The sequence below is a fragment of the Aotus nancymaae genome, unplaced genomic scaffold (assembly GCF_030222135.1).
Source record: "Aotus nancymaae isolate 86718 unplaced genomic scaffold, 86718_ANA_hifiasm-v0.15.2.pri h1tg000036l, whole genome shotgun sequence".
Taxonomy (NCBI): Eukaryota; Metazoa; Chordata; class Mammalia; order Primates; family Aotidae; genus Aotus; species Aotus nancymaae.
Window position 1 is genome coordinate 64,937,481 of NW_026988450.1, and position 12,796 is coordinate 64,950,276.

The following is a 12,796-nucleotide window of genomic DNA, read 5'->3' on the forward strand; positions in this document are numbered from 1 at the left end:
CAAGAGAATCGCGTGAACCTGAGAGGCAGAGGTTGTGGTGAACCGAAATCACACCACTGCACTCCAGGTTGGGTGACAGAGAGAGGCCAGTCTCAAAAAAAAAAAAGGAAATGTTAACATCACACTAATCTAATAGGTGAAATGATTCTAAGTTAGTGAAACTTATATATTATTCAATATGTTTAAAGCTATCTTAATACTTTCTAGAACAATCCAAATCGTAGATTAGCAAAGAGTTTGTCAGGTAAGCATCTTTTGTTGTTGTTGTTTTTTGAGACAGGGTGTCATTCTGTCACCCAGGGTCTCATTCTGTCACCCAGGCTGGTGTGCCATGGTGCACTCAGGGATCACTGCAGCTTCAACCTCTCGAGTTCAAGCAATTCTCCCACCTCAGCCTCCCAAGTAGCTGGGACTACAGGCATAAACCACCACACCCAACCTATTTCATTTTTTTTTTTATTTTTTGGAGAGATGAGGTATCACTATGTTGCCCAGGCTGGTCTCGAACCTGAGGTTCAAGTGATCCTCCCACCTTGGCCTTCCAAAGTGCTGGGATTACATGCATGAGCCTGTCCATTAGGCATCTTAATGAACAGATAATCATTGGTAATTGTGCCTGAATTAGTGCTATTTAAATGCATTCTTCCAAAATGGTTTAAAGAATGAATTAAAAAACTCTTTGTCCCCTTAAATACAATTATACCTCCATTTAATTTGCATTAGACACAAAAATGAATTAGATACACTCCCTACCCTCTAGTGGCTCACAGTTTAAGTAAATGGCAACAATAAGCTTCAGAATGTTGCAACAGAAGTAAAATTGGAGTCTTACCACAGTACTTAACAGACAGTCCCCTTGGGTCTTTGCATTATTATTTTGTTTAATAAATCCCATTTTCAAGAATAATTAAAAGTCATGTTACTATTCAATTTAACTAAAATTAAATCCCATTCCCATTAACCCCGAATTAGCGGATTCCAAACACATAAGATCTCAGTGCATATAATATATGACACACATTTTCTTCTAAGAATCGTACCAACAGAAACAGTCTTCTGTTCTAAATTTCTTTCTTTGCACTTGTCTTACTTGAAAGCTGTGGGGGAAAGTAATCATCTGTTTATGTTCATGAAGGTGAGAGTTTCTTGATGATTAGGATTCCAGCTTTAGTCTTCTTTGATTCCCTAGATCCTAGAACAAATTAATAGAAAGTGAGGGAGAAAGGAAATGAGTGAGTGAGTGAACAATTCAGAGAAAAAAGGTTTTTTTCAGAAAACAGCCATTTAGTGGAGGAAACGTCATCTGATAATGTAACAATCATAAGATAATAGATGATTGAGTGAGTACCTACCATGTGCCATGTTCTCTTCTAAGCACTTTGTTTGTAGTAGGTCATTTAATCTTCTTCGTCCTCAGGACTCTCTTCATTTTACAAGTGAGGAAAATGGACACAGAGGGGTTATATATTGTAGGGAGATAGGACCCTATTTAAGAGCTCTTTACTGAAGTGCATGGCCCCATAGGGCCTTTTGGAAACCTGTTCCTAAATGTGTAATGCTATATTGTGTGTGTGTGTGTGTGTGTGTGTGTGTGTGTGTGTGTGTGTATTTTCTGGGGAGAAGAGTCATAGTCTATTCAGATACCCAAAGTGGCCTATGACATCCCCTCTCCCAAAAAGTTAAGTCACTGTGTGTGTTTCCATTTCAACTTAGATATTAATATTGAGTGAATGAAGCAGTCACTACACTAAATTGACTATAAATCTGGCAGTCATGTGGCAAAATAAGAGTTTTCCACACTCCAACTCAATTTCCTCCAGGTTTTCCCTAAAAATAAATGAAAAACAAAAAGACTCTTAGAGAGACAAATTCCACCAAACTTCCCTGAATGCCTGTCAGAACTTTGTACAGGACAGAGGAAAAACTAGTAACAAAATCAGGAAAATGCACTAGCGAGCGTGTTTCCAAACCCAGCTGCATTTCCTCGGGTCTCCATTTTCTGGTCATTCCGGATCCTTCCCCCACTGCCTGGAAATCCTGTTCCCTCCTCATCCTCCTAGCTTTACTCCTTTCCAAATCTGTGCCCTTAACTTTCTACTCTTCCTTTTTGTCATATTTTGTCAAAACTCTCATCCAGTCTCATCACTTCAGCATGAACTGCTAACCCAGCAAACTCTCCAATCTTTGCAGGTCATTCATGCTCTTTCTCCCAAAGGTTGACTATACGCTTTTGACCACACACTGCACATTTCCAAGGGATGTCCTATTCCCCTCTCAAATTCAACACATCTGAAACTTGACGGAATCTGCCCCATTAAACCAACATCTTTTTTGGCTTCCAGTTCATCGATGATGCCAGCATTATTGAGAGTATTTGTGCTTAAAATCAAGAAACCACTTGGTATGACTTTTTCTCACATTTCCCCATATCTAAGACTTATCTTTAACAATATCTGCCTCTTCCCTTTAATTCCTCCTGCATTCCTCCTAACCTAGGAATTCCTCATCACTTCCTCCTCCCAATCGTGTCTAGTCTCTTAGATTTGTATGTTGGTTTCTTTATAATATTCCCTACGCATCCTTTAGGACTTAAGTCCCGTCTCTTCCACAAAGCCTTCCCTAAGAACACTGCAATGCTACCTTTCCTCACCAAGTGAACAAACCATTTATTTGACACTTACCATCAAAATTCAACAAAGGCCAGACCTGATGGCACCTGTAGCCCCAGATCTTTGGGAGACTGAGTTGGGAGAACTGCTTGAAACCAGGAGTTTAAGACCAGCCTAGGCAACACAGTGAGACCCCGCCCCCCACTAAACCTCTATCACCAAAAAAATTTTAATTAACCAAGCGTGGCGGCACACTTATATAGTCCCAGCTATTCAGAAGGCTGAGGCAAGAGGATTGCTTGAGCCCAGGAGTTCAAATCCAGCCTGGGCAATATAGCAAGACCCTGTATCTAAGAGAAAAAAAAACACAACAGAGTTTAGAAAAGGGTGGGACAACCTTGTATGGCTTCCAATTTTATAGATCAGGAAACTGAACTCAAAAAAATATTCAGTGACTTGCCCAAGGTCATACCACTGATCTGTGACAGAAGCTCCGGAACCAATGATTACTCTTAGCCTAATACCAAGCTCTCAGCCCCTTGGAGGGCAAATACGTGCCTTTTACCTTTTGCAGCCTCCTGTATGTCTAGCACGGGATTGTGTACATAGTAAATGCTCAATAAATAAAAATACTATCTAAGGAGAGAAAGATATCAGGAATAGGAAGGAAGCGAGAGTACAAAGAAGGCACAGCTAACCGGGCAAATCTAAGAAATCCACATAGACCCCTGGCTGGCTGGGCAGCGAGAATCCACCACCCACGCCAGCAGTCTCCTGAGGAGGAAAAGCAACATCTGGATCACACCTGGAGACCACAGGAACATCATGTTCCAGCCTCCTAGTTGCCGCCTGCCTCAACCCAGCACAGAGGGACTTTCGCAAACCTCTGGCCTGCTGTGTGGTTGGTGACTCAAAACTGTGCCTGTTGTCCGAGGTATCATTTGTAAAGTGCTTTCTTGGAAGAGAAAATGTCTGGGACAGCTGGAAGGGGAGCTCCCTGTCCTGGAGCCACAAGTAGCCTTGTTGTGTGCCACATGAGAACACAGTCTTCTTATTTCCCTCCCTCTTCCCCTAGCCTGTGTTTATTTAAATCTTCCACCACCACGGTGCAGGGGGTGTGCCCGGGACTTCAGGCGAGGCCCTTGGAGCCACCAGGGAGCAGGCCCGGCACTTACTGCAGGGACCACAGTAGTCATGGGCACAGGCCCAGGGCCAGGAATCAGGGAGTCTGGCCAGGACAGTGGGAGGCACTGGGAAAGAGTTGTTATTGTGTCTTTGGCAATCCTGTAATTATTGTGTTTGCTGTTATGATTTCTGTCTCTAGTGCCATTTTTCTTGGTAAATCTGTTCCCACTGTGTCTTCTACAGAGAGTCCTTTTAAATATATAAATATGTGCACATTTGATAGCCAGGCTGCTGTGTTGACTTCTCAAAGAGTCTGTGGTGGCTCAGGAGGGGAGGAGCTGAAGGGAGGATAGATTCCTCTTGGGAAGACTTGCACTGATGAGCAAAACAAAGACCTCAGGTGGGCTCTCACCGTCCCCATATCCTTTTGCTCATGTAGCGCCACCCAGTGGATCCACTACTCCTGACATCCTGTAAGCCAAGGGTGTGTCCAAATGCACTGGGAATCCTCCTCCAACCCCACCTACTGTACACTGGCTCTGCTCAATCGAGAAATCAGAAGAAAGACAGAATGGGGCCCAGAGTGCCTTTCCACTCCCAGCTGGGGGGCCCAGGCATCCCCCGACACATTTTGGAACAAACGGCAGACAATAAAGATGTCCCTGACTTACAAGAAGCAGTCGGGCCATTCGTTCCCTGGGAGAGACATCTCCACACACACACAAATCATTGTGTATATTTAAAAAATCATGAAGGTCTCCTTCCTGGGGCACCTCTGTTTGCCAGCAGCAAACATTAGTGAGGCTTAATTTTTTTTTTTATCTTTTTTTTTTCTGTTGTCCCAGGAGAAGCTCCAAAGGCAAGCAGGATTAAGGCTTTTTAGGGTGAGGAAAATTGTCCTAAGAATCACCATAATGTACTTTTTCGGGGGAGAAAAAAAAAACTTACCTTTATATCTACAAAAAGGATATGATTCCATCATGCTGAGCAGATACTTAATTGTAGCCATGCTCTGCATCAGATTTTCTTTGTCAATTTAAAGCAAAATTCTATTTTTCAATTCTTACTCTTCCAGTTTCTAGCAAGGCATTGGGTATTTATGAGAAGAAGGCCCTGGCCGGTACGGTATGGCTCATGCCTATCTCAACCCGTTGGGAGGCTAAGGCAGCAGGATAGCTTGAGGCCAGGAGTTTAAGACCAGCCTAGGCAATATAACAAGACCCTAGTCTCTATAAAAAAAAATTAAAATAGTAGCTGGCCATAGTCTCAGCCGCTGGGGAGGCTGAGGTGGGAGTATCACTTGAGTCTGGGAGGTGGAGGGTGCAATGAGCCGTGATTGTGCAATTACATTCCAGCCTGGGCAACAGAGGGAGACCTTGTAGCAAAAAAATAAATATAAATAAGGCCCTCATTAAAAATAATTTATTAGATATTTATAAACTTAGCACTAATTTTTTTCGTATTAAGATTAATAATGCAATGAGCATATCCTTACAGAATAGCTTTTCTTAAGGAGCTGAATTCCTTCCTTGAAATGGAGTTGTATGATCAATATTATGGGGTCAAAGAGTAGGAAAGAACTCCTGCTTGCTAAGTGTTTTATATATATATATATATATATATATATCTCCTCACACGGCTTTCGGAAAGTGTTGTACCAAATGGCAATACCACTAGAAGAGTATGCACTTATCCGTTTGTCCAGGTCACTAGTTGGTATTAACGGTATATCAGGTGCAATGCATTATTTTATGAGCCTGTCTGATATCTGATGGAAACAGGTTTCCCACCCTAACAGCTCTTCCCTCTCAGAGGGATCTCTGATCATATGCTCCATTACATTTTCAAGTTAATACCTTAGAAAATTTTGAAGATTTCCAGGGCAATAATCCTGTAGTTATTTTGATTAGAATTGTGCATCTAGAAATTAAAATTATAAATCTATAGATTAAAAATGATAGACATATTGAAAGACTGTATGTTCCGATTCAAAAGCAGCATTCATGTATTATGTTGATTCATTTTTTCTTTCCGCTCTTCTGGTCATGTCTGCAGCCATGTGGACAGTGTAAGGGTTTGTCAGAGAAAGCCACTGTGCTTCAGGACACGAGCTTCTGCTCTCCTTCCTGGACTCCGTCAGGAAGACTCCATGTCCTAGTGTCCTTGCAGGTAGGTGCACCCACGTGGCTGAGCCATGGACAGTGGCATATGGAAAAAGTCACATGCTGCCTGCAGGCCTGACCTCTGATACCTCTCGAGAGTCTGTACACTCACTCACTTCCCTCTTCACTTGCCAGCCAGATGTAAAGGATCCTGGGTAAAATCACTGGGTGCAGACCTAGTTCCCTCATCACCATGGAGCAGGCCAACCTTCCCAGACTTTACTGGACCATCATGTAAGTAGAAAATAAAATTTTGGCTGTGTTAACCCACTGAGATTTGGAGGTTGTTTACCCCATTGTTACAGCAGGTAACCTACTTTAATGTGATAGGGAGACTCCCTAAACTTCCAAGCCAGAGACTCCTATCAGTCAAGGTTCTCCAGGGAAACAGAATCAATAGTATTATATATATAATATATATAAAATTCTCTCTCTCCATATATATATGGGAGACTTATTTGAAGGAACTGGTTCACATGATTGTGGGAGCCGGCAAGCCTGAAATCTGTGGGGCAGGCCAGTAGGCTAGAATTCAGATAAGAGTCAATGTTGTACTCTTAAGTCTGAAATCCTCAGAGCAGGCCATCTGGAAACTGGGGCAGGTTTCTATGTTGTAGCCTCGAGACCAGTTCCATTTTAATCCTCAGTCTTTGTTTTTAATGCCTTCAACTGATTAGATAAGGCCCACCCATATGATAGAGGGGGATCTCTACTGATAATGTTAATTTTATCTTAAAAAAAATTCCCTGTCACAGTAACATCTAGGCTGTTGTGTGACCAAACAACTGGGCCCTACAGCCCAGCCACGTTGACATATAAAAATAGCCATCATAGAAACCAAAGCAGTAACATTTTAAAAGAAATTAGAGATATCATAATGTAATAAAAACAATATTGAGCTTAGACACAGGCAGATCTATTTGAGTCACAAGCTCTTGTAATTGCTGTGTTCTCTTACTATATATATATATATCTCATCTGTATAGTTTTCTCATCTATAAAATAAGGATAATGTAACACATCATGCAAGTTTGTGGCAAAAATTAAAGGAGATGTTTGTGGCTGGGTGCAGTGGCTCACACTAGTAATCCCAGCACTTTGGGAGGTGAGGCGGGCAGATCACTTGAGGTCACGAGTTCGAGACCAGCCTGGCCAACATGGTGAAACCTGTCTCTACTCTCTACTAAAAACACAAAAATTAGCCAGGCATGGTGGCAGATGCCTGTAATCCCAGATACTCAGGAGACTGAGACAGAAGAATTGCTTGAACCCGGGAGGCGGAGGTTGCAGTGAGCTGAGATCAGGCCATTGTACTTCAGCCTGGAAAGTTAGGGTGAAACTCTGTCTCAAAAAAAAAAAAATTAAAGGAGATGTTTGTAAATTTCACAGCCCAATACTTGGCATGTGAGAGCAATGGTCCTCTTCTTCTTCCACGCAGAGGGGAGCGGTGCTCTCTCTTTTAGCAGTGGCCTTGGAGTGACAACTCAGCTCCTAAGTCCTCTGCAGCCCATTCCTCAGTGGTGATTCACTGGATTTTCCAACCACTTAGTATACTTAGTTTATTTAGGCTGCAAGAGCTACTTCATTATTACATGGAAATCACAAGAATTCAAAAACAGAAACTCTATTTACAGATAGGTAAATTACAGGGACAGTAAAACTAGTGAGATTCTCAGCTTGACCAGCTTAACAAAAATGTGTATCTTCAATTCAGAAGTCCATCCTGTTGAATCCACTTCTTAGCTATATGAGTTTGCTAGGGCTGCCATGACAAATTCCCACAGACTGGTGGCTCAAATAACAGACATTTATTTTCTTATAGTTCTAGAGGCTAGGTTTTGGCAGTTGGTTCTGTCTTCACATCATTGTCACCCTGGGTGTCTGTGTCCTAATCTCCTCTTTTAATAAGGACACCAGTCAGATTAAATTGCCGCCCCACCATAATGATTCTATTTTAACTTAATCACCGCTTTAAAGGCTCTGTCTCCAAATACAGTCACATTCTGAGCTATTAGGAGTTACGATTTGAAAATGTGAACTTGCCAGGTGCGGTGGCTCACGCTTGTAATCCCAGCACTTTGGAAGGCCAAGGCAGGTGGATCGTGAGGTCAAGAGTTCGAGACCAACCTGGCTAATATGGTGAAACCCTGTCTCTACTAAAAATACAGAAAATTAGCTGGGTATGGTGGCACCCACCTGTAGTCCTAGCTACTCAGGAGGCTGAGGCAGGAGAGTCGCTTGAACCCGGGAGGCGGAGGTTGCAGTGAGCCAAGATCACGCCAGTGCAGTCCAGCCTGGGCAACAGAGAAAGACTCCGCCTCAAAGTAAAAAAAAAGTTGAAAATGTGAACTTGGATTTGGAAAGAAGACAAATCCAGTCCAGAATACTACCTAATTTACCAAACATCTCCACTCCAGCAACCCTCATACAATGACATACGCACAAACAAGCTAGGCTCTCTTCTCATTCCCTGGTGCTTAAAGGGACCTCACCCTGCCTGTTCTGTTATCAACTCATACCACAAGAAATCATGAAAGATTGGAGCTCATACACACACACACACACACACACGCACACACATTCTTTGTGATCAGTCCTCTGCATCCATTCTTTTACCTGAAACTGAGCCATACAGGAATTGAATTGGTGATGTTGTTAACAAGATTTGCTAACCACTCACAAATGGAAAGGGAGCATATTGCAAAATAGAACAGGTCAGGGAACTCCTCTTAGCCTGCCTACCTAGGGACACCAAGCATATTGCAGTTTAGTAGAAATAACCCATATCTAAATTAAATGGTCCAGAGTGCATGAACTATATCAATAATCAGCCTGCATTTCAGATGAAAGAACCATAAGTATTTCATTATCACAAAAGGAAAAAGAAAAAGTATCCAAAGACTCTTCTAACAAAGCGGTAGACACCCCTCTGAATTTTGAACAGGTTTCTAAATCAAAAAGGGCAGCAAATTGTGTTACTTATCATTTAAAAATAACTAGGATTTAAGAAATGAAATTAGACAAGTGATTAATGCATTAACTTCAGCCAGAGTTCCTTTGATAGTTGGAAGAAAATAAAGGCCAGCCAAGAAATAAACATTTCAAATTCAGGTGCTTTGCAATCTGTGCTCCAAATGTTTTCCCTGAGCTTGTGAAGAGGTGGCTTGCACTGCATACACAGCAGCCAAATTGCTGGCTTGAGTCAATTATCTTCAAAATAAGAGCACTGGCAGAAAAGAGAAGCTACAGTCACAATGGTCAAAAGTCCATTAGAGAGAAATACTCTTTCTAGGACAGGGACCGGGAAATACGCTGGCTAAAGAGGAGGGGTCATCAATGTGCTGTTGAGAGATGTTTGAGGTTTTACTTTTTTGTTTTTTCTTGCTATTTCCATTTATATTGGGACTCCAAGGATGGGGTAGCGTCATCTGTATTGAAATTGAAAGATGTCCATGATAGAGTAAGAAAAAAATATAGATAATGGGACAGTATGTGTAAAGAGAGAAAGAGAGAGAGACAGAAACAGAGAGAAAGAGACGTGCTTGGTGGGTTGGCGATCACAGCCTAGGAACCAAGGCTGCCTGGGTTCAGATTCCAGCTCTGCTCTGCTTCCTCCGTGGCCTTGGGCACTTTCACTCTCTATGCCTCAGTTTTTCCATCTACAAAATGGAAACAATATAAACAGTACCAGTTTCCTAGAACTGTTACTGTTATGAGGACTGAGTTAGCAAAGGTTAAGCAAGAAGAACGGTAATTCTATAGAATTAAATAGTAAGAGGCCAAACGCGGTGGCTCACACCTGTAATCCCAGCACCATAGGAGGCTGAGGCGGGATTATCAGCTTGTGATGGCCAGCTTTAGAGACCTCATCTCGCTATCACTCATGATCAGCAGCCAGCATCTACCACCAAAAGTTCTGCCCAAATCAAACTCTCCCTTGCAAGATTGTGATGTCTGCCCAGACACTTGAGATCAGGAGTTCGAGACCAGCCTGGCCAACATGGTGAAACCCAATCTCTACTAAAAATACAAAAATTAGCCAGGAGTGGTGGCACGTGCCTGTAGTTCCAGCTACTTTGGAGGTTGAGGCAGGAGAATTGCTCAAACCCGGGAGGTGGAGGTAGCAGTGAGTCGGGATGGCACCACTGCACTCCAGGACACTGCACACCAGCCTGGGCCACAGAGTAAGACCCTGTCTCAAAAATAAATTGATTAATTAATTAATAGTAAGTGCTATACAAGTATAAACCGCTTTAATTATAATATAATTCTTTATTTTGTAAAACAAGCCTCCACCCCATCTCCCACAAAAAAAATCCTTTTTAACAACAAGGTGTATTTTCCAGGGCCAATGCTTGGGTGAGATTAATGAGGAACAATAACAGAATTCACCTAGGGTATAGAATTTAAGAAATGCCCCAAAATTCAGTAATCAAGATAAATAATATTTCAATGCAATGTTTTTAAAAAGTAATGCAAAAAAATTGATGATGAACAAAACACTAAAATTTTAAATAAAGACAAGATCTGTATTACTGATTTTTTTCTTTTGCCTCAGGCTTCAGTATGGCTTGGCATGGCAAATATTTGGCAGGTTATACCCCAAACTCTTATTTTTGGAGTGAAAAATTACCTAGGTGTTGTGAGCAGCCAAAATCAGACACAACCAGATCCATGCTCATTTGTGTTTTTCCACGAGGTCAGAGTTTTACGGATGCTGTTTCAATCGTACAAGCTGCGCACTCCATGGAGTACCCAAAGAAGCAATTCTCCTTAGTACTACTCATTCACTCAGTAGTCAGAACCATGGACACACAGGCCCAAGTCTCTCCATAGGTCAGTCAATATTGCAAATCATATGCATATACATAGTATAGTACCATATAGTAGTACACCTCATCTATATAGAAATGTCATAGATTACACATTCCACATCAAGCAAAGTAAGCTTTAACTTCATGAGAAAAGAGGAAAGGAGAAAAGGGGTTAACAAACCAGTCCAAGGTGAGTGACCTACACGAGGAGAGTGTCCTTCCCTGATCTGGACAGACGTCACATTTTTGCAAGGGAGAGTCTTCGATTTTGGCAGAGCCTTTGGTGGTAGATGCCGGGTGCTGATCATGAGTGAGACAGGAGAATCGCTTAAACCTGGGAGGTGAAGTTGCAGTGAGCCGAGATCACGCCACTGCATCCCAGCCTGGTGACAGAGTGAGACTCCATCTCAAAAAAATAATAATAATTAGCCAGGCGTGGTGGCACATGCCTGTAATACCAGCTACTCGGGAGTCTGAGGAAGGGGAATTGCTTGAAGCAGGGAGGTGGAGGTTGCAGTGAGCCAAGACTGCACCACTGCACTCCAGCCTGGGTGACACAGCGAGACTCTGTCTCAAAAAACAACAAAAAAAATAGCCAGGCGTGGTGACGTGCACCTGTAGTCCCAGCTACTCTGGAGGCTGAGGGTAGGAGGATTGCTTACAGTCAGGAGTTCAAGATTACAATAACATACAGTCTCACCATGGCACTTCAGCCTGGACCCTGTCTCTGAAAAAAAAGAAAAGTCATGAGACCATACTTTCTATGCATGCTCCAGGAAGAGCTCATGTGAGACACAGCAAGATGGCAGCTGCCTACAAGTAAAAAAAAAAAAAAAAAAAAAAAGCCTCAGAATGAAACCTACCTTGCTGGCACTTTGATCTTGGATTATCCAGCCTCCAGACTCTAAGAAATAAATCTCTCTTGTTGAAGCCACCCAGCCTGTGGTATTTTGCTATGGCAGTCCCAGCAGACTAACACATCCTGATTACATCTTTCATCCCTGTTTCTGTCGAACTAGTCTTTTTCTTGTTGTATTAATTTCCCTCATCCAGTGATTTCTTAATCTGACCTATAAGGACAGACACACCAATCAAAGGACCTGATAAGGAAACGAAGGCATACGATACTGGCTTCTGTTTGGTCTCCCAACCAGGAGCTGAGCTAGCTGCGGCAGAGAACTGCTGCAAACACTGAAGACAGAGAACATGGATCAGACAGTGCCTGAGGTCAAATTCCGAGGTTTCGATAGTCTGGATTTAGGACGCTATGTGTAAATTCTAGTTCTAAAGACCAGCACGATTATGGAATTCCACAATCCCCTCCAAAGACAGAACAAGCAGCAGGACACCTTCTGACTTCAATTTTTTTTACACATCTCCCTCTACTAAAGAAAAGTATAAAAGGCATCAGTTACGTTTTACCTTTGTTCATTTCCACATCAAAACCTTGGTACTGAAATGTACTTTTTCAAATTTAAATCCAAAATTGTAATCTAACGCAGAGCAATTATAAATAACAGTCGCTGGAAGGCTTGCACTTTCTGCCTCCACCAGAAATATACACATTGGATTTAAAGTTTTGGATATGACATCCAAAAGAAGTCAGGGACTGGAAAGGAGAGATTGCTAAAGTTAGGTCCAGGCAGATACACTTTACAACTTTGGAAAGTATGGGAAAACATGGGGAAATCGGAAGACTAGACACATAAAAACCACACTAGGCTGGGGGCGGTGGCTCACACCTGTAATACCAGCACTTTGGGAGGCTGAGGCAGGTGATCACGAGGTCAGGAGATCAAGACCATCCTGGCCAACAGGTGAAACCCTGTCTCTACTAAAATACAAAAAAAAAAAAAAAAAATTAGCCAGGTATGGTGGCATGTGCCTGTAGTCTCAGCTACTCAGGAAGTTGAGGCAGGACAATCGCTTGAACGGGAGGTGGAGGTTGTAGTGAGCTGAGATAGCGCTACTGCACTCCAGTCTGGCGACAGAGTGAGACTCCACCTCAAAAAAAACTTCCAGGCACATTGGCTCATGCCTGTAATCCCAGGACTTTGGGGGGCCCACGCAGGTGGATCACGAGGTC

At 42.5% G+C, this 12,796-nt stretch overlaps 1 long non-coding RNA gene across 2 annotated transcripts; it reads right to left on the reverse strand.

The window, feature by feature from the left end:
• Positions 1 to 465: 465 nt before the first annotated feature.
• LOC135277980 (uncharacterized) lies at positions 466 to 11,869 on the reverse strand. Of its 2 annotated transcripts, none has more exons than XR_010345506.1 (3): positions 11,574 to 11,869; positions 1,353 to 1,423; positions 466 to 1,192 (listed from the first exon to the last, which is right to left on the reverse strand). It is a non-coding gene; the product is annotated as an uncharacterized LOC135277980 (long non-coding RNA). The 2 variants fall into 2 exon arrangements; XR_010345507.1 differs by having other exon boundaries at positions 1,353 to 1,827.
• Between the last annotated feature and the right edge of the window lie 927 nt (positions 11,870 to 12,796).